Source organism: Lissotriton helveticus, chromosome 5_1 (assembly GCF_964261635.1).
Source record: "Lissotriton helveticus chromosome 5_1, aLisHel1.1, whole genome shotgun sequence".
NCBI lineage: Eukaryota > Metazoa > Chordata > Amphibia > Caudata > Salamandridae > Lissotriton > Lissotriton helveticus.
In genome coordinates, this window is record NC_136065.1 from 1,122,244,145 (window position 1) to 1,122,269,782 (window position 25,638).

Genomic DNA, 25,638 nt, shown 5'->3' on the forward strand with positions numbered 1-25,638 from the left:
CTACAATATTTATATTATCAATATTAAATATTTCAGGTCCTATAAGAAAGAATTATTCAATCAGACACTAAGCTATGAAATGTGATAACCGTTGTGTATATTACCTTCCTATTGTCAATTTAGTTGGATTGTCAATATTGTATCTCGCCTTTTTTCATTCAAATCATGTATATTGTTTTCTCATTATGCTTCATGGATTGGATTCTCAATAAAAAAAATTAAAAAAAAGACTGGGGACATGACTTTACACCATGCAGGGGACATTCCATCCCAACATTTAAATATATTGTACCACAGAAAATCCAAACAAGCTCTTATATAGTTTTGTGTTATTCATTTCAAAATGTACAGAGCAAATGTCATTACAGAGAAAGGGCATAAAATTATTCACATTGAGGAGACTTAATAAATGCTGGGACCCGGTTGGTGCCTGGACTACTTCTATAAAGACAACCACAATGTAATACCTATTTAGAATATCAGCTTGGTTTTTGTATCTAAACATTTTTCATATTATTAACTTGTAAAATGTATAATGACTAGTTGCACAATCAGGTGAATATATAGGTTTGTAACTAATTACATTGTTATTAACAAGGCTCAATTGAAAATCCTCAGAGTGTTATCCCCCTCTCCCACACACTTTGTAATATCCCTCCATCCACAAAAGCAAGTCATACAAGTTTTTATCTACTCTTGAATATGTAACATCTACTCTCTGAGGGCAGTGTTATTACTACCATGTCATGATCAGAATTAAATGATCAAATATATATTTATGTCCATCAACTTGCCTCTCAGTACAAATATCTAATTAGTTATTTACCTCCTACTTCACCAAATTGTAACATTCAGTTATTTAACTGTAAATTATCTTTTCCTATGAGGCCATGTTGTCCATATATTCCAGCCATATTTTATATAAGTGTACTGCAGTAGTTTTCAGTAACGTAAGGTTTATACTTTTGCCAGGACAGAAAATATACATTTCTTACTATGAAAAGGCATTGTTAGAAAATTAGATAAGCCATGTAAGACTGATGTTTTTTAGCTATTAGTTATGTGTCAGTGTTCAAAGCCACTGCTTTCCATATTCAATACCCGTACCTCATCAAAGTTGTACTATTCCAGAGAACATGGACTATATTGCTATCTTCTATACCACATCTAAATGATCACCCTTCCTGACACATTCTATGCTGTTGAAGTTTGATTTGTGACCAATGCCAATAGTGAAGAATATTCAAGTAGTTGAATTTCAGTCAGGCTTATCATATATACTTGTCATGGTCTGACATTAAAGTGTCCCAGTCATTGCCAAAGAATAGTATTTTAAATCTCCACTCCCACCAATGTTTCAAATATAATTGAAGCTTCCAGGGAAATGTTCCCAATCGGGGCTGAATATGACCCCACAACGGTCCCTTTGTGTTCTTTCCTTATATGCAAACATTGATTTATATGAGATCTTGGTAAGTCAATGTGTGTTGTACCAAGGTTTTGCATAACACAATGGGACAATTGGACATACACCAGTATTCTGATTGTGTCAGTCCATTATCCTGCTATATCACATGGAACAGTTTAATCTCATTGTCTGATATCATGTCCTCTAAGTATTATTTGCCTTGATCCCACCATGTTGACCCTTCAATCTCTTGCTCCTCCCCACTTTGTATTTCCCCATTTCTCCACCAGGATACCTTGTAGTGTAGATGCTAGTAGTGTGTGTGCATTTATTCCAGGCCTGTGGCATTGAAAGCAATATTGACATGTTTTCCCTTGTTTGAGCATATTTCATACAAAACTTTGTCAAGTCTCCTTTTGAATATAATAAACCTTTCTTGATATGTACCCACATAAGTGTTTCAGTATGTGGTTTCATTTTGTAAACCTCTGATACATGAATATTGCTTTTCTTAGGAGTCTTCGTCACCAGTCCTTGCGTCTGCATGTCCTTTTTAACTGCATAGACTAGGATATGTTCCTTCACACCAAAAAGTGTTAATCTGCCTGGCCGTGGATTGCCTTAGATCCCATGTCAGTTTCAACAGAGGCATCCCAAATATGTTATCAAATCTGAGGGCGATACCAATTTTTTTCAACTGTACCATACCCCAGGGTGAGTGTTATAATAAAGACCACTTTAACAGTTTTGTTGCCACTTTGGGCCATATGTAGGTGGCCAAATACCGGTCGGTAAAGCCGAAAATCAGTAGATTTCGGCTTTACTGACCAGTAACTAGCCATGTGAGATGTACGTATCACCGAATCGCATCGGTAATAACGAATCGGTAAATAATTACTGATTCCTTATTTACCGATCGGAGAACACCGAAAAAATGAATACCGAATCGGAAATAACGATTCGGTAAAAACCCCAAAATGCAATGAAGCAAAAATCGGTATTACCGAATTTGACCAAATTCGATAATAACGATTCGGTATTTACCACTTATCCTGAGCAGGTGGTAATCAGGTGCAGTGTATAAAAACAGCCCCAAAATGCAACTGTGTGAACACAATGGCGGGCCTCTACCTCATAGCAAGGCGGCTACGCTTGAGAGCAGCTGGGATGAGGATCTGGATATGGGAAGAGCGTGTGTACAGACTGCGCATCACATTGTTTCAATTGACTGAACCTGAAATCCATGAAAGGTACAGACTGCATCCACACACCATCCTTAATCTAATACGGGACCTAAAACCATATCTTGAGCATCAGACACCAAGGGCGCACGCAATCCCCACCCATGTCCAGGTACTCTGGTCCCTGCATCTCCTAGCATCAGGAAGTTTCCAGGGTGTGATAGCCGCAGAGGGTGGTGTGTCACAGAGCTGTCTATCCCGTTTTTTCAACACCTTCCTGGATGCCATGATGGACAGAATGGAACATTACATTACCTTCCCCAGTACACAGGCGGAGCTGCAGAGGACAAAGCTGGAGTACTACCAACTTGCGCGTTTCCCACACGTCATTGGCTGCGTCGATGGGACCCATATACCAATCTGCCCACCTGCAGTAACTGAATACATTTACAAAAACTGCAAATCCACCCACTCCATCAATGTGCAGGTGATATGTGATGCCAAGTACATCATAACTGACATCGTGGCCAAATTCCCCGGGAGTACCCACGACTCGTACATATTCTGAAACAGTGGTATCCATACACGTCTGGCTGCTGATGAATTTGGAGAAGGATACCTACTAGGTAAGTTAATGTGACACACCCTGATGTACACCTTGGCTCAAGCTATTGGTCACACAAATTAATGGCACTTTCTTCTGTACATAGGTGACAGCGCATATGCCCTCCGGCCTTATCTACTCACACCATATCTCAACCCAACCACCCCAAGGGAGAGGAGATACAATGTGGCACATAAGAGCACACGCAACGTGGTGGAGTACACATTTGGACTGCTTAAAAGCAGATTCCGTTGCCTCCACAAAAGTGGAGGTGCACGTCTGCAATTATTGCTACATGTGCAATGCTACACAATCTGGCCACAAAAAAAAGGAACAGCAGTGGAACTAACTGACTCTGAGGACGAGGACAACCCTCAGCCAGACCCTTGCGCAGCTGGTGTTGCAGTTGAACATGATGGGAGACAGAGACGGGCAGAGATAACGACAAACTATTTCTGAGTGAGTAACGAGACAGAGCCAGTAACAGTTTTATGTTATGGTGTTTAATAAGCACACCACCAGTATTGTAAGAAGTGTCCCTTTGGACATGGGTTACATCTCCCATCTAATGTTTGGAAATAGGCAGTGGTCCCTACTTCCTGCGTCCACGCGCTGCATGTGCACGTTCCCTGGCAACACTGTCTGCAGTGTCAGACTGTTCCATTCTGCAGGAGCTCTAATGCAGAGGTCATAGAAACCATGCCCCTGGCCACATCCCTGCTACAATGCGCCATCTCCTCCTGCATGGCGATGGACCTGTGACACATCAGTGATGTTGCAGTGGCCAGCTGGTTCACTTCCTTGGTATAGGCCTGGAGCCTCTGCCTCTCCCTGCGCCTGCCAAGACGGTCCTGCTCCAGCTGGCTGCAGAGGTTGTCCACAGAGGTTTCTACTCTCTGCATTCCCTCACACATGTTGTCTCCCATTGCACTGATGCCCTTTTCCATCCTGTGCATGTGCTTGTTGATGTGTGCCACCTCCCTGTGCAAGAATCTCATCTCCCTCCATTGCAGGCGCTGGACCTTCAGCATGTTGCCTTCCAGTCCAGCAAACACACTTTCACCCTGTTCGGATGCTTCAGGACTGTCCGGCCTTGCCCTGCGGCGTCTGGATAAACTGTGGGTGCCCTCAGATGGAGTAACAGCCCTCTCCCTGTGGCCTCCCTCATGGATTGGAGTCTGTTGGCCCCCTGTGCCCTCATCCGACGACTCCTCCATCTGCTGGAGGGTGGCCATGGGATGCCTGCTGCGTGACTGTGGTGGTGGTGGTGTTGGTGATCTTCGCAGTGGGGACTGGGTATGAGGGGATGGCGGCGTTCCCTGGCGCTGTGGTGATGCGTGCGATGGAGGATTTGGTGGTTGTGGTTGCACGGAGCTTGTGGTCCCTGCAGGCATGCTTTCTTCCTCATGTTGCCTCCCCTCTGGCCTGGCTGTCTTTGCTCTTCCCCCCTCTGCAGCACTGCGAGATGTCTCGCCTGTAATGACACAAATGTAGATATACTCACTGCTCTGTCTGCATTTGAATTACATTAAACATCATGCCTACAGATCACAGTGATTGTCCTGACATTGCTAATTACTTTAACATGCTATTGTGTTTGCTAGCCTGACTGTCCTATACATCAGTTCCCTCTAACTACATCTCCCAAAATGCATACAAGGTAATGGGTAAGACATGGAGTGGAGTAGGAGCCCCTATGCCACTATGGGGATTGGGGTTGGGGAGGGGGTAGCACAGCATGCTGGGCAAGTGTCTTACCTTGCTTCCTTGATGCTCTGGCAGAGCTGTCTGCGTCTCCCATGCCACTCACACTCTCCGGCTAGAGGGTGGACTCCACCATCAGTTCCAGTGGTGTTGGTGCTGGTGCTCTGTTCTTTCCTCCACCTGTTTTGCTAGCCTGCCTCTGCCTCTCTGAAATCCTTGCTTTCGCTGTCTTCCTGAGGTCGTACCACCTCTTCCTGATGTCCTCAATGGTACGCTGGGTCACACCTATGGCATGTATTTTGTCCTGAATGCCAATCCAGATCTGCCTCTTTTGAGACTCGGGCACATGGAGGGACTGCTTACCAAACAGCCTGTGATAGTCCTGACTGACATCCTGGATCAGTACCTCCAGCTCCTTGTCACTGAACTTCAGCTTTCTTTTCCTCTCACTTCCCTCCTTCTCCCTGTCCTGGCTTGCCATTTCAATGCTGTTTTCTTTTTTTTTACTGTTTATAGCTGTGAGGCTCTGTTGTTGCTGGCTCCTCAGCTCACCTGCCTGCCTCACAGTGAGCTCCAGATCCTGTGCAGCTGCCTGGGTGTGGCCACTTCCTGTTTGGGAGGTGATTGGGTGACACAGGATTGGCTGATTCATCGAATTACGAATTTTTGAATTACCGAATCGGTATTTACCGATTCGGTAATGGATTCTGTGATTCCAAATCGGTATTGGTTTTTCAGTATTTTTTTTTTACCGAATCGGTATTTTTTACCGATTATTAACGAATCGGTAATGTTTACTGATTTTTTATCTACATCGCATTTAGCAAATCCTTAATACCGAATTGGTAAAATTCCGTATTATGGAATCGGTATTCATGTTTTACCTACATATGGCCCGTTATCAATTTGTGAACCAATGGTGCCTTTCATCATATTTTCCGATATCCTACGTATGTATCCCTAAACATTTCAATTTTGATGGCATTTATTTGAAATGTAGGATCCCTAGTGAACCACTTGTCATATACATTGGCAGTGCTTCAGATTTTGTCTTTTCATTTTGTATCCTTAAAATTTGGAGGAGTCAATTGTGAATATCTTCATTGAGATAGATTCTGAGGGACTAGTGAGTGGTACTAGAATATAATCAGTATAACACATTACTTTATATTCGCCCACTACAGCGTTGATGCCCTTTATCTCATTATCTTTTCGTATGACTGCAGCTGTCACTTCCATGGTCATCAAAAACAGCATTAGAGAAAGAAGCCACCACTGTCTAGTTCCTGGTTGAATACGGAAGTATTGGAGTTATCGGGTTGTCAGACTTTGTCAAGGAAAGTGTCACCCATCTACCCATCATAAGTTTGTTCCGTGTGATCAAATGCATTTTCAGCTTCTAGTAATATCACAACTGAGAACACTCTGGGTCGTTTCATCTAATTTACTCAAGTTAATAAACCTTGATAGTAGCCAGAGAGGAAACGGGGTTAGCAACAGATTTGAATATTCAAATACAGTGTGATCATTAGGACTATACAATGAAAGTCTGAGTCTGTAACTTGAAGTCAAAAGGTTTATTACAAATGCAAAATGAAACTAATATAAATCAATCTCAAGAACATACTGTAAACGGCCAGGATTATCAAAGGATGACCAAAGCAATGTAGCATACTGGTCCTCAACACCAAAGAGCAAATAAGAATTTCAGTGGCAGCAACATAAAACATAAGGAAAAGGATTTGATGACTGGACAAATAAGTTTGATCCTTCTCCTCATACATGGGGAAGATCTTCAGCATATATTAAACCCTTTACTAAACTAACAGTAGGAGTAAACTCTATTGAATCAAGGAAGCAAGAACGGTTTCAGCATTAGAACATCTGCAGACGTTTTATAGGTAAAGAATCTTGTATAGCATAACGCCACACAATCAGAGATGACAAGAGCAGTCTGTACCTCCCCAAGTGTAAAGGGAATCTGGCCAAAACTAAGAAGGGTTTACCAATTAAAGTGCACAAAGAACATTCAAGAAATATGAGCTCAAACACATCATAGTACTTTTCCAGTTCCCAAGAAAGAACTTGGTACCTCGAACTCTACTCCCATATTCCAGTCTCCGCTTCCAAGGCACCCTTGGATTCCTCCCTCCATGTGCCTCATTAAAATTATTTGATCTTGCCAGTTCTTCCTCACCTCACTATCTCTGAAATACACTGGGCTTTTTACTAGCGCATTTATGCCTTTGGTCTGCACCTGCAGAGGAGAAAAACATGTAGAAAAACAGCTTTCACATTAGTTTTAAATGTCTCTACTGTACGCTTAAGGTCCACAATCACCCTAATTTCTAATCCAATAAATTACACTGTTCTCTTATATATGGTATAATAAACAAATACACATAATATTAACCAAAAACAACAACTGGTCCAAATTTGTAAAGAGAGCATTGAATACATATATCATTCAATCTCACTAATCCCTGGCGACTGCACTGCATTAAATGCATTTTATCACACCACCTTACAATCTAAACCTATAGAAGATTATTATCAGCAATCCAGATGTCTCTGAAAAGGAAAAACTTTAATATGAACACAGATATATGCAAAAAACACACAATAAATACACTTTGTATACCTTCAGTGCACCACATCCCATTAATATTATTGAATCACAAAAGTACATGAGGACAAAGGTAAATATATATATGGCCTAGCCAAACATGAAAGGATGAATCCAAAATGATGCTACTCCTACCCCCCTCTGATGGTGATCAATCCATCACAGATTACAATCCGATCATTATCAGATTAGACCAATCAAAACCTAGTTGTTTCAAGCATCTTTCATTTGGACTCCTCTAGATGCTTCATATCATCCTAAAACCTAATCTGACCTTCTTCTAAATCCACGTCTCCTTGCTGTTTCTTTACTACTTGCACTCCCTTTCTAACTTGTGCATGCTGATGTTCCTTAAAAATCAGATATAAGAATATTGCACAAAGGGCAATTATCAAAAGAGGTTTCGAAATGGCACCTAAAATTCTACTTCCCAAGCACCGAAACCATCGACCTATCAAAACAAACCCATTTTCAATAGCTTGTCAAGCACCTGTCATTTCCAACTCTTTCAAATCCTTCATCAACCTGAATATATTGTTCATATATTTCTCCAGGTCCTGACTTTTGCCTGGGGTATAAGTAAGACCTTGCTGAACTTTCAACATCGGAAAGACTCCACCCTTTTTTGGAAGCAAAAGGTATAACATAAAATGGTTCTGCAAAACCGTACACCTTCTCACATTCATCTCAGTATTTATGAGTAATAATGAATTTGCGGTACTATTAGCCAATTTATCTGGTATTGTAGACAGCATTCTCATTTTCAGGTCATTCAAAATTACACATACAGATGGGATAATAGTACCAAAAATATCTCCTATTACTTCTAGTGTACTTATGCCTCATTTACCTCTGGATTTCTCTTACCCTACAGGATCATTAAAATGTTCCATATGATAAATCTTTGGGAAAACTATACCAAGATAACAGGTTCCATGCCATCCTAGTGGCAATTTGAAATATGCATTTTGTCCACAAATAAAATAGACTTGGGGAATCACAGGGTCCTGTCCCTCCAGGGAACGAGAATTTTTCCTTCTCGCTTCAAAGGTGTGCTCACTCTAAATCTCCCCTAGAAAACACAGATGTATATAACTCTGATCGACATGTATGCACAATTTTTCTTTTTGTTTCCAATCTAAAACTAAGGTGGGTACATTTGCTTTTTCCTGATGTTCAATTTCTTAGCTCCTTCACTTTTAATTTTAAAGATCCTTCTCAGTTTTGGTTTGAGACTTTAGGTCTCTCCATCTATCCTCCACCTGATCCAAAATGTATTTTCTACATCAGACATCCAACAAGTCAAATTATGTTTTGTGCATATGCAGTGCCTATTAATTTAAGAGATACAAAATATTTGCCTGCAATCTCTGCACCTTTAAAATAAGGATTCTTATTTAAGTATTTGGAACTTGTGGAAGAGCTACATCATAATTCAAAAATTAATATTGACAAATACCTTCTCCATAATATCTACTTAATAGGAGACTACATGAAATACCTTATGTCAGAGGGAGAGTGTGATAAGTAATTCCCTCAGAAGCAGAAGTGGGTAACTGCGTACATAATCATGTCGTTATACTTATAAAGCAATCCAAAATAAACATTCAAGGAAACATCCCCTCTTGATACATCTATGTGTAATTTCTTAACTCCCACAACTGATTAACCCCCCACAACTGCATGTTACTATCAGAAGAATGTGGCGTGGTAAGGGCAACAGATGATTTGCATTACACTGAGCTATCTGCAGATGAATATAGCTCTATAAGCACTATATCTAATACTGCAACTAATGTTCCTATTATGATGTATGTATGCCTATTAGAATTAAGATTGTTTTACATTACTTAATTGGAATCTAAAGCTTGGGTGGAACGTAGCAGCCATAGAGACTTCTCTGTCATTTTTCACCTGTGCAAACAGAAAAACCAAGTTTGAATGATTGTACAACAAAATTATGTACAAAGCCTTTATGAATCTTCTTTTTCCACTACAAAATATATGAAATGTCTTTATTAATAACTGGTTCCAATTCACTCACTACCAGTCCCAATATGAATTGCTTGAGTTCATCATCCAGCACAGAAAACGTGTTTGCATCCAAAAAGGGCAGTTCAGCCTCATCTAAGCTATGGTGTCTCATACACTCAGTCTTGTTAACAAAAGGGGTTTAAATATAAGATCAAACTGGACATCAAGTTCTCGAAGATTACATTGAACTTTCACAGTGATCTCAAAATTCCCAGAACTCTTCCTCCCTGTCATTTTCAAGAAATTAAGTCCATTCAGGGGATGAGTACCTCCGGCAGGGCACTCTTGCTTGCATTGACATCCTGAATGTTGTCTCTTCTCCTATTTTTACTCAGGTCAGAATCCTCAGTGTCCTCTGGGATATCTGGGAGATCACTTTCTCTTTGTGGAATCTTCCTCTCTCCTGCCATCTTGGCCAACATTCTTCTGCTATCCTTCATGGTTCTCTAGCACTAAGCCCTGCATCAGGGTCCAACTCTATCTCTGTTACGACTACTGGATTAGCCTCACCTTCACCAGTTTCATCAATCAACTCTCCAAAACCCTCCTCAGGCTGACCAAGTGCTATCTCAGTTTCTGACTTTTCTCCTACAGCTTGAATAATTTTCTCCCATGATCTGTCAACCACCACTTGCTCTTCTGGTAGAGATGCTGTTATTTCATTAAGGGGACATGGGACACTGCAAGTATGGGCAGCATGAATCCAATTGGAGAGACCTCTGCATGTCACAGCAGTTGTAGTCACCAGGACGACTTGGTATAGCCCACACCAACATAGCTCCAGCATGACTTCAATATGTGCTTCTTTACCACCACCCTGTCTTGAATTTAGGTTGTGGCACTTCTCCTGGTTTAGAGGGGTTGTAGTAGCTTCAACCTGATAAGACACAGAATGCACCACATCAGCTAATCCTTTGTAGTGATCTAGTATCAGATCATCAGTAATGTTCACAAGTGCATTTGCAGGTACCGCTGGCAATCTCATTGCCCTTCCCACAATGATCTCAGTGGGAGACAGTCCTGTTCTACAATCGGGTGTGCTGAGCAGACTCCTCAACACCATCAGCAAAGCATCTGGCATTTTCAAAGACGTAGAAGTAAACACTTTGGCAAGTCTCGATTTCAGTGTCCCATTGACTTACTCCACCAGACATGAAGCCTCAGTTGTTCAACCTGCAAAGCAGCATGCAGAATCCTCAGCACTTTGTTATTGAAGTGCGTGCCTTGGTCTGACTCCAAAGAAGTCTGGAAGCTGAACATTGGTATCAACTCCCTCAACCACAGCTTTGCTACTGTGAGACTAGCATCTCTTCTTGTGGTATATGCCTGAACCCATTGTAAAAAGATGCACATAACAACCTACGCATATCTCAACCCATTACACACAGGCATCTCAATAAAGTCCAGGGAAAGGAGTTCCAACTCTCCAGACCTAGACAACCTGTGCCCCCTAGTGGCAGGCGGGACAACAGGGGTCCCCCTACCTGCTATCACTGCAATGAGGTGGAACATGTTGCCCCTAAATGCTCCAAGAAACCTCCAGCACACACTGGTGCTCCAACACCGGGTTTAGTGATTGTAGCTTTGGGAGAGGATTTCATTTCTAGTGAAGGGATGGGACCAGCAGTTATGACCTTTGTCTCCTTAGGAGACCAAGAGATGGTCCAGGAAACCTACCTTTCCCCGAACACTAAAAAATACGGGCAAAAGGTGACCATCAATGGGAGGGAGATAGAGAATCAGAGCCAGTGTGACATCTGTAAGGTGTCATTGGGTGTCTGAAGAGCAGGTCATTCCCTATGTACTTCACCCAATAGTTGCAGCTGACAACTCGGTGCGCCTCTGCAAAGTGGTGCAGGTTCCATTGGAGTGGAGGGATGTCTCAGGTCTCTTGAAGGTTGTTGTGAGTCCTTCCATGCCTGTAGACTCTCTGCTTGGAAATGACCTGGAGAGTTCCCCATGGAAGGAGGTAGAACACCAGGCTCATATGGAGTTGTTGGGTCTGCCTGAGTGGGTCTGTGTGACCACTCAGTCCTTGGCAGCCAGTAGGGGTGATTCAGCAAACCTGGAGCCTGAAACAGTGGCCCAGGTACCTGCCAGGCAGAAGAGGGGCAGGGGGTGCGGGAAACCTGCCCCACCATTCCCACGGCCCAGGAAGGAGCAAAACCTGAGGGGGATGCCCTGGAGCCTACCGGGGAACAGGTGGCCAAACTGGGGGACATACCTGAGCTGACCCATTAGCAGCAAGAAGGTGGCCCCTCCAGGGAGGAGTTGTGCAAGGTGCAGATGGAATGCTTTTCTCTCATTTGTGGGTGGCAGCAGGCGGCAGGCCAGGCAGCAGGTGGAGAGTCCAAGGATCATCTCATTTATCGGAAAGATGGGTTACTTTATAGTGAGCCTAAGTCCACTGAGCCCGGTGCAGCCCATGTGCTGGTGGTACCCAAGCGCTTCAGGGACTTCCTAATGGGTCTGGCTCATGACGTGCCTCTCGCAGGACATCTGGGGCAAGACAAGACCTTCCAAAGGCTAGTCACCCACTTCTTCTGGCCCCAGATGAAGAAGCACGTCAGTACATTCTGTAGGACTTGCCAGACATGTCAGGCAAGTGGCAAGAGCGGAGGGAAGTGCAAGGCACCCCTCCAACCCTTTCCTGTGGTGAGCAGCACCCCTTTTGAGCAGGTGGGCATCGACATTGTAGGCCACTAGACCCCAAGACAGCCTTAGGCAACAGGTTAATCCTGGTCTTGGTGGACCATGCCCCCCGGTACCCGAAAGCTGTCCCTCTCAGGACAATCACAGCACCCTTGGTGGGCCGTGCATTGATGGGGATCTTTTCCCGTGTGGGGTTCCCCAGAGAGGTGGTCTCCGACCGGAGTACCAACTTCATCTTTAGGTACTTGAAGTCTCTGTGGGAGGAGTGTGGGGTAACTTATAGGTTCACCACTCCTTACCACCCCCATGTAAACGGGTTGGTTGATATGAAAGGTATGATTATGGGCCTGACGGAGCCCATGAGACGGAAGTGGGACGTCTTTTTACCATGCCTGTTGTTTGCCTATAGGGAGGTGCCTCAGAATTCCTTAGGGTTCAGTCCCTTTAAACTTCTGTATGGCCACCCTGTTAGAGGACCTCTCACTCTGGTGAAGGAGGGGGTGGAGAAATCCCACTGGAAAACCCCCAGGATGTGTTCAGCTACATTCTGGCCTTCCACAACCAGACACAGTGCTTCAGGACGCTCGCTCAGGAGAACCTAGAACCTAGCCAGGAGGAAATGCAAAGATGGTACGACCAGAATACCACTCTAGTCGACTTTCAACCTGGGCAGAAAGTGTGGGTGATGGCGCCAGTGGAGCATTGCCCGCTCCAAGACAAGTGGACTGGGCCATATGAGGTGGTGGAGCGCAAGAGTGAAGCAACCTACCTGGTTAACTTGCAGACTCCCAGGAAGCCCCTGACTGTATTACATGTGAACCGCCTCCAACCCCACTTGGAGAGGTCAGATGTGACAATGCTCCTGGCTACAGATGCTGGAATGGAAGAATAAAGTGACCCTGTTCCTGACCTCCTGGCAGCCAAGGAGCAAGACGGGTCAGTGGATGGTGTGGTCCTCTCGCCCACCCTGACCCCAGAACAGGAGAGGGACTGTCGCCAGGTGTTGGATCAGTTTGCCTCCCTGTTCTCCATGACCCCAGGTGTCACCAATTGCTGCGTCCATGATATGGACACTGGAGATAGTCAACTTGTGAAACATACATTTTACAGGGTAGCTGACAAGGTCAGGGCGAGCATCAAGGAAGAGGTTTCCAAGTTGTTGGTGCTAAGGGTAATTGAGCCCTCCAGCAGCTCCTGGGCTAGCCCAGTGGTCCTAGTACCAAAAGCTGCTGCGCCTGGTCCCACTCCAGAACTCCAGTTTTGTGTGGACTACAGCGGGCTTAATGCGGTCACTCAGACTGATGTACACCCCATCTCCAGAGCTGGTGAGCTTGTGGATCAGTTGGGCGCTGCTTAGTACCTCAGTACGTTTGACTTAACATCTGGGTACTGTCAGATTGCCTTAACTGAGGGGGCCAAAGAGAGGTCTGCATTCTCAACACCAGAGGGGCACTTCCAGTTCCGTTTCATGACCTTTGGGCTGAAAAACGCCCCGGCCACATTCCAGAGACTGGTCAACCAGGTACTGACCAGGCTGGAGAAATTCAGCGCTGCATACCTGGATGACATTGCTGCATTCAGCTCCACATGGGAAGAACACTTGCAACACCTCTGTGAAATGTTGAAGGCTCTGCAGAGGGCAGGCCTCACTATCAAGGTCAGTGAGTGCCAGATAGGGCAGGGATCTGTGGTGTACTTGGGACCAGGTAGGGAGCGGCCAGGTGGCGCCCCTAGAGGCAAAGATTGATACCATTCTGGCTTGGGAGCCCCCCAAGACCCAGACAGAGGTGAGAGCCTTTTTAGGTCTCACCGGGTATTACTGAAGGTTTGTCAAGGGATATGGCACCATCGTTGCCCCCTTGACAGAGCTGACTTCAAGGAAGCAGCCCAGGAGAGTGAATTGGACAGATGCCTGTCAAACTGCTTTTGATGCCCGGAAGACTGCCATGTGCACAGCACCTGTGCTCAAGGCACCTGATTTCTCCAGTGAGTTTGTAGTGCAGACAGATGCTTCAGAGCATGGTGTGGGAGCAGTACTCTCACAGATCAATGGCGAGGTCTTGGACCAACCTGTAGCCTTCATTAGAAGGAGGCTACTTCCCAGGGAGTGCAATTAAAAGATAAGCTTTTGCTGTGCTCTAGGCTCTGAAGAAGCTGAGGCCCTACCAGGATTTGTTAAATCTAAGGTCAGGGGACAATCGATATTTGCCCGGCGGTATCGCCTCTTTAACCCACGAATTATTAATCAATGAAGAGGCAGGCGCTGGAGACGGGAAGGCAGGAAACAAGGTTTATTCTCTCCGGAGGAGAACACATCAGTTCAAACAGCAGGTATCGTTCTGAGGTGCTCTAACCGCATCTCTGAGGCCTGGCCTCTTATACACAGCTTTATTGCTTTATTACATATAACATATTCATGGCAAATGCTTTGATGTACGGAAAGACATTCTCGGAATCCCCGCTCCAAGCCCGTTCCCACACACATATACAGCAGAAGTCCCCACCCCGGTCACGACAGGTGATGATTATCGCGCAGCTGGACATTCTGCCGGTTCACGGAATGTGGGGGTTTGGTCGGATCTCATAGGGTGGGGGCATCGATCAACTCGAGGGTCCTTTGATGAGGGAAGCTTTCTACTGTACGGGGAGGGGCAATAAACAGTATCGGCAGAGCTAGGTGTCGGCCTGGGAACGAGGAAGACAAACGGGCACACAGGAAAAGGGGTTTTGTATCAAAAAAGGGCCTGGGACCATAAAAGGAAGGAAGGGAGGTGTCGCGCTGGGGACAGGATGGGGTTCTGAGGCAGAGCTGCGCTGAAGAGGGGTTTATGACCCAAGGCATGTGCGAGCGGGGGTTGTCAGAGTGCGGGCTTTGTGAGGGAGGAGGGCTATGCCGGGGGCCAATGGCATGCAAAAAGGGTTGTTCTGATCGAGGCACCTAAAATGGCGGGTGCGCACGACAAAAAGTGTGGCATCAGGGAAAAAAGGCAAGATGGCGCAGATAATGTTTACCAGACCGTACTAATTTTCCACAGTCCTCCCTTTAACATATCCAAGACATCTTGCTGGCCTATTTCCAATTCATGTCGACTGTGGTGGTCATAGGAAAAGAAGTAGGTACCCAGGTAAAGGAGTTATAAACATTACATTTTAAAATCTTTCATCTTAGGAGGCGGGTCTATAGATAAAACTCGTTTGCAGGAAAGTCATAGTAATGCAATAACAGACAAAAATGATTCTGTAGTGAGAGCATTGAGTACATTTCATAGCTACTTATAGTCGTTTTGAATGTAAATTGATAGGTCATTACATATGTGAGTTCTGTTCATGTTTGGTTGGGGCATAATTAATACAATGGTGGCTGGGAGAGAAATGAGACGTAGCAAAAACGATGATTGAGGGTGTAAATGTTCGAAGTCAAATGAGTTCTCAGCATTCTTTGTCGTCTTTTGTTGGCACTGTGGAGCACCGGCGGTGGAGCTAAGGGTCCAGCTCTGTTCTAGGTCCCGCGTTGCAGGGCACGACCTTTTCCTCGCGTTTCTGGTCAAAAAGGTCCTTTTCGCCCTGTGTCCTTTGAGTTGATTGTCAAAAAGGTTCAGATGGAAGAAATGTGCGTGTGAGCAGTCCTTTAGGGTAGGTCGGAGAAAAAGGGGGATGGAGCAGGGCCAGATCGGGAACAGACTAGGGGGACGGAAAACTTCAGGTAGGCGGGCTCGGGGCCTTTTCGGCATACGTTGAACATCGAGCAGGGGCATCAGGTCAGCCCTTTCCTCTTATTTTGTCGAAAACAGTGCCTCGTCCTGCAGCTCCTTACTGTCGCGGTCTCGCCTTGGCCAATGTCGCAGATGTTCCATAGTCTGTAGTCAGGCCACGTGCTCCCACATCCGGTCCTTCTTTCCTCCGACAGTCGTACCCTTAAATGAGTTTGAAAAGACAGTCTTTAGAGAATTGGCAGAGGAAGGTAATCACATAAGTCTATTTCTCTCCCAGCTCCCGGCAAAAATGGAAACGTCCGTCATATTAGGGTTCGCAAATAACATATAAATGATTGATGATGGGCCTGCTGGATTTACTATAACTTTCCTTCACAACCATTTCTTTGGTGTTTGTTGGTCGTGGGACGAGATACGGTACCTTTTATTGTATTACAGTTACGTCAGTTCTTTTGACGGAGACCCACCTTCCTAGTACGAGACTTACAAAGCTATACCGTTCTCCTGGGCTTTATATCAAAAAACGCAATGTGCTATCACCATGGTCTGATAGGTATCTTTCTGAGAGATGAATATAGGCTAAACATTTTTCATTCTATCAATGCATCCTGCCTTTCAGCTAAACATTTTACTTTCAACAGGGTTTATTGCAACGATTTCTTCACTTCGGTCTAATCTTAATTTTGCAAACATTGTTCTAGTTTCTACATGGCCTCTTACAACCTGACTACTTAATTAAAAAAAACGGGGTTTTATGAAAAGCAACTAGGGACATAGAAAACTGTGGTAAGGGCGTAAATCGACCCATCTCTTACAACCAGGGGTGAGGGACAGTTTTATAACTCTCGTCTGGGGCAGCTGTTACGAAACAGGGGGCGTTCCGGGAACATGAGGATGTTTCGCTCACCTTTACTGTTTGGGTATTGTGACAATTCGGGACGGGGAAGGTCGCGTTATCTGAGGCATCTTTTTTATAACACAGGAGCCGCTGACATGTAGTTCCCTTATTTCGGGTCAGATTAGGGAACCTCAGTCGTCTTACCTGTCCTTTCCCTAATGGCCAAATCTCGGTTTTATCAATTTTTTTAGCAGAAAGGAGAGGTAGTGACACGGCGTCAGGGTGGTTTTTTATTTAGGATAAATTTCGAGCAAATACTTGTGGTATTTGGGGCCAATTGGTGGTGCACTAGGGGTGGCGGTTTGCCAATTTAGGTGCTAGTCGTTCGGAAGAGCGAGAGAGAGAGAGAGAGAGAGAGAGAGAGAGAGAGAGAGAGAGATGTGCAACAACAGGCTAAATAGTACACATGCGACATGGGGAGTGGCCGTGCATTAAGATAGGCTATTCAGCGCATTATACAACATAAGACATTACGGGTCCGTGTTAGAATGTTGAAAGCATGCAGTTTGGGATGGACGAGCATTAGGCCGGGTACAGGGGACATGCATCGAGTAAAAGGGCACCATTGTGTCGCATTTCTTGCATTCTCGGTCCTTTAACCAGTTAAGTCAACGCGTCAGTCATACACAAACATCATCTCATAGTTTCAGACATACGTGACAGGTGTCCATTCACGCAACACGGATCAAGGGTGATCGCTTTCATCATGTCATACAATTTATTGGCTCTTCTGGTACAAGAGCAGTTTGTGGGTGTGTTTAGGTGCCACCAGGCAGTGTTAGTCCGCTTCGTGTATCAGACATGGCGAGGCTTCAGATCTTCACCGTACCTTGGTCGTGATTCCGATGTGGCCTGCAGGGGGGGAAAAGGAGGGGAGGGGGACAACATTCGAGCATATCAAAAGCACGGGTACGAAAGTCTTTTACTTACCTCATACTCGTCTTATCTCCTCGGGATAGAATCCCTGGGGTTGTGGTTTCTGGAGCCAAGGGGGGGGGGGGGGCAGTGTGTCCTTATAGGCTGTGAGTAGGAAAACGTTAGAGAATCAGAAGCACTTAGCGCGAGGTTTCTAGTTGGTAGGTGTATTTAACTATCGGGGTCCTTAAATCTCTTTCAACGCTGTGATGTTCTAAGGTTTATCAGCTCTTCGGTCAACTCTGTTCCCTAGTACCTTTGAGTGTCGTATCTTTATAATATTCTATCATTTACATCGTTTCACTTTACCCATCCTTTATATTCCATCTTTCACACCATTTCGCTTTTACCCATCCCCAGAAGTCGAGGTCTTTCTCCATGCGCGAGTCCCTGAGTCAGTCGCATATTTGACGGCAGAGTGTCGTGTCTCAGATTCGATCCTCCATCCGGGGCTGGGCAACCATCTTCTAATAACCTTAAAGAGAGAGCAGAGTAGGGTGCACAGAAAAGAACTCTCCCGCCGATCCCACATTTTAAATAAAGCATGCAATACCCGTTCATAGTTTCGAAAACCTTTATTTTCACAATCGTTCAGCATGTTGATAGGACAGTGTGATCGGGGTTGGCCGGATACGGCAATGGCTAAAGTGCGTACAGTAGGGGGGGGGGCTATTTTGTAGGATTAAAAACATGTTTTAAAAGGTTCATTCATTCATTTGCAGGGAACTAAAAACGTCTATCGAATAGTTGAGGGACCAAGGGGCATTCATTTCATAATTGGAGACACAGTTGGGCTAGGTGTAATCAAATTCCTATAGGTATACCATGGGAGCGTGTCATAAGCGAGGTTACATGTCAGACATGATAATATCATAATGAATCGTACATTTGAAAAACATTTTTCACGCGGTCCTTTTATATGTTCGTCGAGTGAATCCTCCCCCTTTTTTTTTTCTTTTTTTTTGTCAAGTGTACAAAGGATCATAACATATCTCGGAACATCGAGTCTTTTTTAGCAAAAGAAAACACCACGAGGCGTTCGTAAGTTCCTATTGTTACCGGCGCCATTTTGGGCGGGGCCGGGCTGGTCCGGAAGTAGTATCAAGGAAAAAAAATGTTTCCTACAACCGGCAGTTGGACCAGAGTCCTTTTCGGTAGTTCGAGAATTCATGCTAACAGAAGGAGTGGCTATGTCATGCTTATTTCGTTAGCGGTCAAGGCAGTTGTCCCTCACCGGAAGCCTGCAGGGGCCGAGGGCTCCGGGGACTTTTGTAGAATCTTCAAGGCTGTGGGGGTGCTGTTGGAGGTGGGGGCTCGTGCTCCGGTGGGCAAGCGCCCGAGTTACGTTGCTGTTCACAGTTACTCTAGCGGCCGAGACCCGCCTTCCAGGGGGCCCAGACGCCATTTTGAGGCCTGCAGCAGCCGCCCTTCGTCGAGTCCGCAAGAATGGAGGAGACCTTTTGGAATGAACCCATGTCCAGTGCTGCGGAAGTATGGCCACCTGCGGTGCATGTTCGGTGCTGTGCAAGTATCGGCACCGTTGCATGTTCGGTGCTGCGCAAGTATCGGCACCGTTGCATGTTCGGTGCTGCGCAAGTACTGGGGCGCCACCATGGTATGTTCGGTGCTACGCAGGTATTGGCACCACCGCCTGGCTGGAGGAGTTCGGCGCTGGGCCGGGGGCTGGGAAACCTCCTATCCGTGGAGGTGGGAGAGGCTCGTCCGCGTCGCCTCTCCCTCCCAGCCCGACCTGGACTAATTTTCGCGGAGGTATGTACAAGACATCCCTCTCCCCAGAGTTGTCGCAGCCATTATTCAAGTGGCGCCTGGCGTGCTGCTGCGGCCATTACGGAGGAGAAAAGAAAGAAGTGTCCCGTCCTTCTCTGGGCCGGGCTTCCGGTGGATGTCGGCCGGACGCCTCTTGCTCTGGCCCCATGAACGGGTTCCTTGGCTCATCGGCTGCAGCCGGATCCAGTTGGCCCCAGTCCCTGGCCATTGGTGGCCGGACCGGGAAGACATGTGGCGGGACTATCTGCAACTCTCACGTGCCACCGTGGCCGGACTGGGGGAGAGAGAGAGAGGGGGGGGTCGAGGACATAGACATTCCCCCCCCTACAACTCTCCGGTGTGGTCAAGGTGATCCCCTGGCTGGGTCCGCTGGCCCTTGTCTCTCCTCCGGCTCCACCCTATGTTACGATTTCCTGGCCGACTGTTGGCAGCAGGACCCGCCTTATATGGGTTGCTGCCGGTTGGGCGTAGCCGTAGCCCTGCCCTACTTTGGAAGGTTCCAGAATGGGGGGGGGGGCGAATGTTCTGCTGATTTTCATTTTCTAGTTTACCGTTCTTGTTTCAAACGTTTTCTGTTGTTAGGGCATTAATAGGTGTTATTATTGCGTATTGTTATTTGTTTCTTGTTCGTTATGTTAAATAAAAGTTCAAGTTCATCAGTGGCCTACGGATTTCGTTTTCCCATTCCTTTCTTTCCAGGTTGTTCTATGCTAAAGCTTCTGTTTAACAGAAGTTTAAGTACCACGGTAACACAGGCAGAGGGATGACGCAGATTCATGCATCACGTACACACAAACTCAGACGGGGAGACAGTACAAATATTATATAAAAAGACCCAAGACAAACATAAAACAGTTATTGGCCATAATTATCTTATTTCTATATGCTGCGCATACTTTTTGTTAGAGCAATGGGGCAGGCTTTAGTTATATGCCTATAAGGATGCGGAAGAAAGGAGGTAGTAGGTTTTCAGACATTGGCAATCTCCCTAGTCCTCTCGGCGAAGGATACTTGTGTAACCCTTACCTCGAAATACCCTAGACTTTTCCCTACTTGGCTAAACGTAAGGTTGCTTGATCATGTGTGTACGTTATTCTTTCGGGTTTCTTCGGGGTTTGTCGTCTGTCAATTTAGAGCTAGACTGGGTTTTCGTTGTTGGGTCTATGAGAACTCGAACATGTCGCTGAAATCGGCTTGGCGAAATCTGTGCCATCGGGCGTAATCGAACGTGGTGGTTCTATCTGGCCTGTTCAAGTCAGTCTGATTCATCTTTGTCTCGCGCCTTTTCCCTTTCTGCCGGCCTGTTATTCCTGTCGGTCCTCTGCTCCTACTCACGTTCAGTAGAGTCGGGCATTGGGCTTTCCAGTGCCCGGCATATCTACAAAAAGCACATTGGTTTTGCCCTAAGTCTGGCCGTCCTGTGCGTAGTGTCGGGGGATTACTTTCGGGACGTTGTGTTCTGGGGTCGTCCTGTCGATATGTTCCTTTACCTGCTCTATCCTCGTCTCTATTCTTTCGTTGCATTGCTTCTTTGCGCCACATACCGAGGCAGTCGAGCATAATAGGCGTTGTCTTATTATCACGAAGGGCTATTTCTAACGTTTCTATTTTATCAAGATCGAAGGATCCTATCAGTGGCCACTGTTTCTCTTGACTTTCTTTGGTATACCTGTGCCACAGTTTACTATAGGCTATGGTAACTAATCCATAGTTTATGAACATGTCTTTATTAGGGGTGCCTTCCAGCGGAGCTAGATGATCCACCTCTAATAAACGGTCCGGGCTGAACCAGCTATCGACCAGTGGGGAGAAGACAGACATGACAGCTCACAACGAGGGACAAAAGTCAGCACTGCCTATCTTATCACTGTGTGCAAAGACTAGATAGAATATTTCTATTCTACGTTGTTTGCAGGCAGTGAATACCTCATGAACCAATATCAAATGAACAAAAAGAGGACCAGTGGGAAGAATAAGTAGATTCGCAAAAGATCTGCGTCCTCTACCCTTTTACTATCTGCAAAGGGGAACCTGTTCTTTCCTGTTTGTAGACAGAGAATCTCCAGGAAACAATCCGCGAACAGTAGCTCGGGTCAAAAACAGTTAATCAGTGGCCGTTAATAAATAATCGATTCAGTGGGGGAGAAAGATAGGCGCAACGGCTGCGTTACCTATCCTTCACTGTTTGCAAAGAGAAAGAGCCTACTGTTTCTTCGTGTGCAGACAGTGAATCTCCAAATAGGTCAACAAAGAGTAATACTAGTATTTTCTGAACAAATAAACAATTATTTCGTGTTTCGTCGTGTCTACACGACCTTACCCGGACCGTATGGACAGTTTCTTGTCTTCCGAATCCAGCGCCCGATCGTCCTCTTTTCTTTGTATTCCTCGCAGCACTCCTGATGGTTCCCAGTCAGGACCGTAGATCACTCGGGAGAGGTCTGTTCGGAAGCAGTGAAGTTCGGATGATCGGCTGCCAGACGAGGGTCTATTGGGCAAGAGCTCTCCCGATCGTTGCAGTCGTTCACTCTGTCGTCAGGACCTCTCCCACTGGATCCACGAGTCGCTGATGGGCCCCACGCTTGGGACGCCAATTGTTAAATCTAAGGTCAGGGGACAATCGATATTTGCCCGGCGGTATCGCCTCTTTAACCCACGAATTATTAATCAATGAAGAGGCAGGCGCTGGAGACGGGAAGGCAGGAAACAAGGTTTATTCTCTCCGGAGGAGAACACATCAGTTCAAACAGCAGGTATCGTTCTGAGGTGCTCTAACCGCATCTCTGAGGCCTGGCCTCTTATACACAGCTTTATTGCTTTATTACATATAACATATTCATGGCAAATGCTTTGATGTACGGAAAGACATTCTCGGAATCCCCGCTCCAAGCCCGTTCCCACACACATATACAGCAGAAGTCCCCACCCCGGTCACGACAGGTGATGATTATCGCGCAGCTGGACATTCCACCGGTTCACGGAATGTGGGGGTTTGGTCGGATCTCATAGGGTGGGGGCATCGATCAACTCGAGGGTCCTTTGATGAGGGAAGCTTTCTACTGTACGGGGAGGGGCAATAAACAGTATCGGCAGAGCTAGGTGTCGGCCTGGGAACGAGGAAGACAAACGGGCACACAGGAAAAGGGGTTTTGTATCAAAAAAGGGCCTGGGACCATAAAAGGAAGGAAGGGAGGTGTCGCGCTGGGGACAGGATGGGGTTCTGAGGCAGAGCTGCGCTGAAGAGGGGTTTATGACCCAAGGCATGTGCGAGCGGGGGTTGTCAGAGTGCGGGCTTTGTGAGGGAGGAGGGCTATGCCGGGGGCCAATGGCATGCAAAAAGGGTTGTTCTGATCGAGGCACCTAAAATGGCGGGTGCGCACAACAAAAAGTGTGGCATCAGGGAAAAAAGGCAAGATGGCGCAGATAATGTTTACCAGACCGTACTAATTTTCCACAGTTTCACTTCCGGGTTCAGACAGACCACAGGCCCCTCAGATGGTTAATGCAAATGAGGGGTGAGAACCCAAAATCTTTGAGGTGGTCCATCTTCCTGTAGGGAATGGACTTTACAGTGGAACACCGCCCTGGCACAGAACACGCTAATGCCGATGGTCTGTGCAGATATTTCAGCCTTAGCGATGAGAACTCCCAAGAGGGTGGGCAGTTCTCCCCACTTTCAATTGGAGGGGACACGTGTTAGACCTGGCATATTTGGCATGATTTCCCCTGACTTTTTGTCTCTACCTCCTGCATTTTTGACGCTGTGCTAGATTTCGTTTTTGCTGGTTTAGATGCTTTGGGCACTTTGTCACTACTGATCAGTGTCAAAGTGAAAGTGCTCCCCGAGTAAATTGTTATTGTAATTGGTTACCCATGATTGGCATACTGTTTACCAAGAAGTCCCTAGTAAAGTGCACTGAGTATGCCAGGGCTTGTGATTCAAATGTTACTAGTGGGCCTGCAGCACTGATGGTGCCACCCATATGAGTAGCCCTAATATGGTGTCTCAGGCCTGCCACCGCAGTGCCTGTGTGCAGTTGCTAACTGCCATGCTGCCCTGGCCAGTGTCCACGCTGGCCAGGCCTATCCCTTCCCTTTCTGTACACATTGGATACCTCTATAGAAGGCCCTAGGTACCCCCCTGGGCAGGGTGCCATGTATCTGAAAGGTAGAGCATGTACTGGTGTGTGTGACATGCTCTGGTAGTGAATTACAGCCATTTTTGTTTTCACTATTGAGAGGGCTATCTTGCCTATAGGCTATAATGGGGAATGCTGAGTATAATGTTTACCTGCATATCTTCCCATAGGAGCAAGATAGAACATTAAAGTCTGGTATCCCTGAACTCAGAATTTAATAACACATATTTTAGGAAGGATGGTTTTTAAATCTTGTGTTTGAGATCAGCACTTTTAGAAAGTGGCTGTTCTCTTGTCTAACCTTTCTGTGCGCCTTGTCCTGTTTGTGAATTGACTGTCTGGTTTGTGAGTGACAGGGGCTGGGGAGCCCCCAGGAGGGTGGATGAGTCAGCCCTAGGCTGAATGACTGCATCTGCATCTTGAGTGTTGGGAGGGGATAGCACCTGGGCCTGAATAGGGCTGTGCCTGCCTTCCGCAATGCAGGCTCCACCCCCTGCTGGGCGGTTGACGACCCTGCCCCTCTCTCTAAAAGGAGAGGAGAAGATAGAAAAACAAAGTGCTCAGGAAATGACCTGAGCTGGTTCTGACCAAGCCAAGGCCTCTCTGCCTCTAGAGAACAAAGGAAAGACTGGTATAAAGGGCTACCCAGACTACAGAAAATTAGATCATCCTTTTTTTATTTCATTTCCTGGAATCAAGAAGGAACCTCTGCCAAGGAGAAAGCTGGAAGACTGAAGTACTTGTGGACTGACCTACAGCTGTGTACTTGTGGACTGACCTACAGTTGCTTTGCTGCTAAGGAGAGGGGAAGGACTATGCTGTGTGCTGTGTCCCCTTGCTTGATGAGATCTCCAAGGGCCTGAGAAAAGCTTGCTCCCTGTTAAGAAGTCCCAGGAATAAAATGACTTCACCCCCAGCTTCCCCCTGAACTCTGCTGTATGAGTTCTGCCCTTCCTAGAGTGCTTGATCTAATTGTGGGACCTCTGGAAGTTGTGCCTGCTGTTTGGGAAGCTGTACAAGGAGAAACTAAGACAATCTGCAAATTTTCACGCATCTCTCGCTTGCAGAGTGCATCCCCCACAGTGCGAGGTATTTCCCGCCGCCGCGAAGATCGAGATCGTTGCGGGGGCCTGTTGCCGCTGCAAGAGCTGATGCTTCGTTCACTTGCGGAACGCATCGCTCTGGTGCAGGAAGATTACTGTTGCTGCAAATATTGTCGCAGAGCCTGTTGTCGCTGGGTTAGATCGCCGCACCGCTTGCTTGCGGACCGCATCACATCGCTGCGAATGTCATCGCAGAGCCATCACATCGAGGGGCCGCGAGAGGAGAAGATCGACACTGCGCTGCGCATTGCCACCGCACCTGAGATCATCACCATCCTGAACATCGTCGTATCGTGCCTGTGCGAGATGCTTCCTAACCGGATCTGCGCACTGGAATCCATATAAGGTATCGCCTCCTTCCCCATACAAACCGGATTCGTCGCAACACGCCCGCTGCATCCTGCGGGGCTGTTGCATCGCCTCCCCAGGGTCTCAGGAGTGACGTATCGCTTGGTTTTCAACGCTGCAGCTTCCATTTGAAACTTTTATCGTATCTACAGGTACTTTGGGCTAAACATGATGCAACTGTGGATTATTTTGACGCAAACCCCAGAACTCTTTTGAAATCATATTCTTGAACTGTGTATGTTGAATTTTTGTTGTTTTGGTCTTGTGTAGTTTAGATAAAGATTCTTTATTTTTCTAAACTGGTGTGGAGTCCATTTGTAGTGTTTTCACTGTGTAACTGTGAGTGTTGGCACAAATACTTTACACATTACCTTTGATAAGCCTGTCTGCTCGTGCCAAGCTCCTAAAGGAGTGAGCAGGGGATATCTAAAGAGTGTATTTCCCTTACCCTGACCAGAAGCAAGGATCCCTTTTTGGACATTGGTACCTACCTCTGCCAACAAGAGACCCCCAGATCTAACAGTG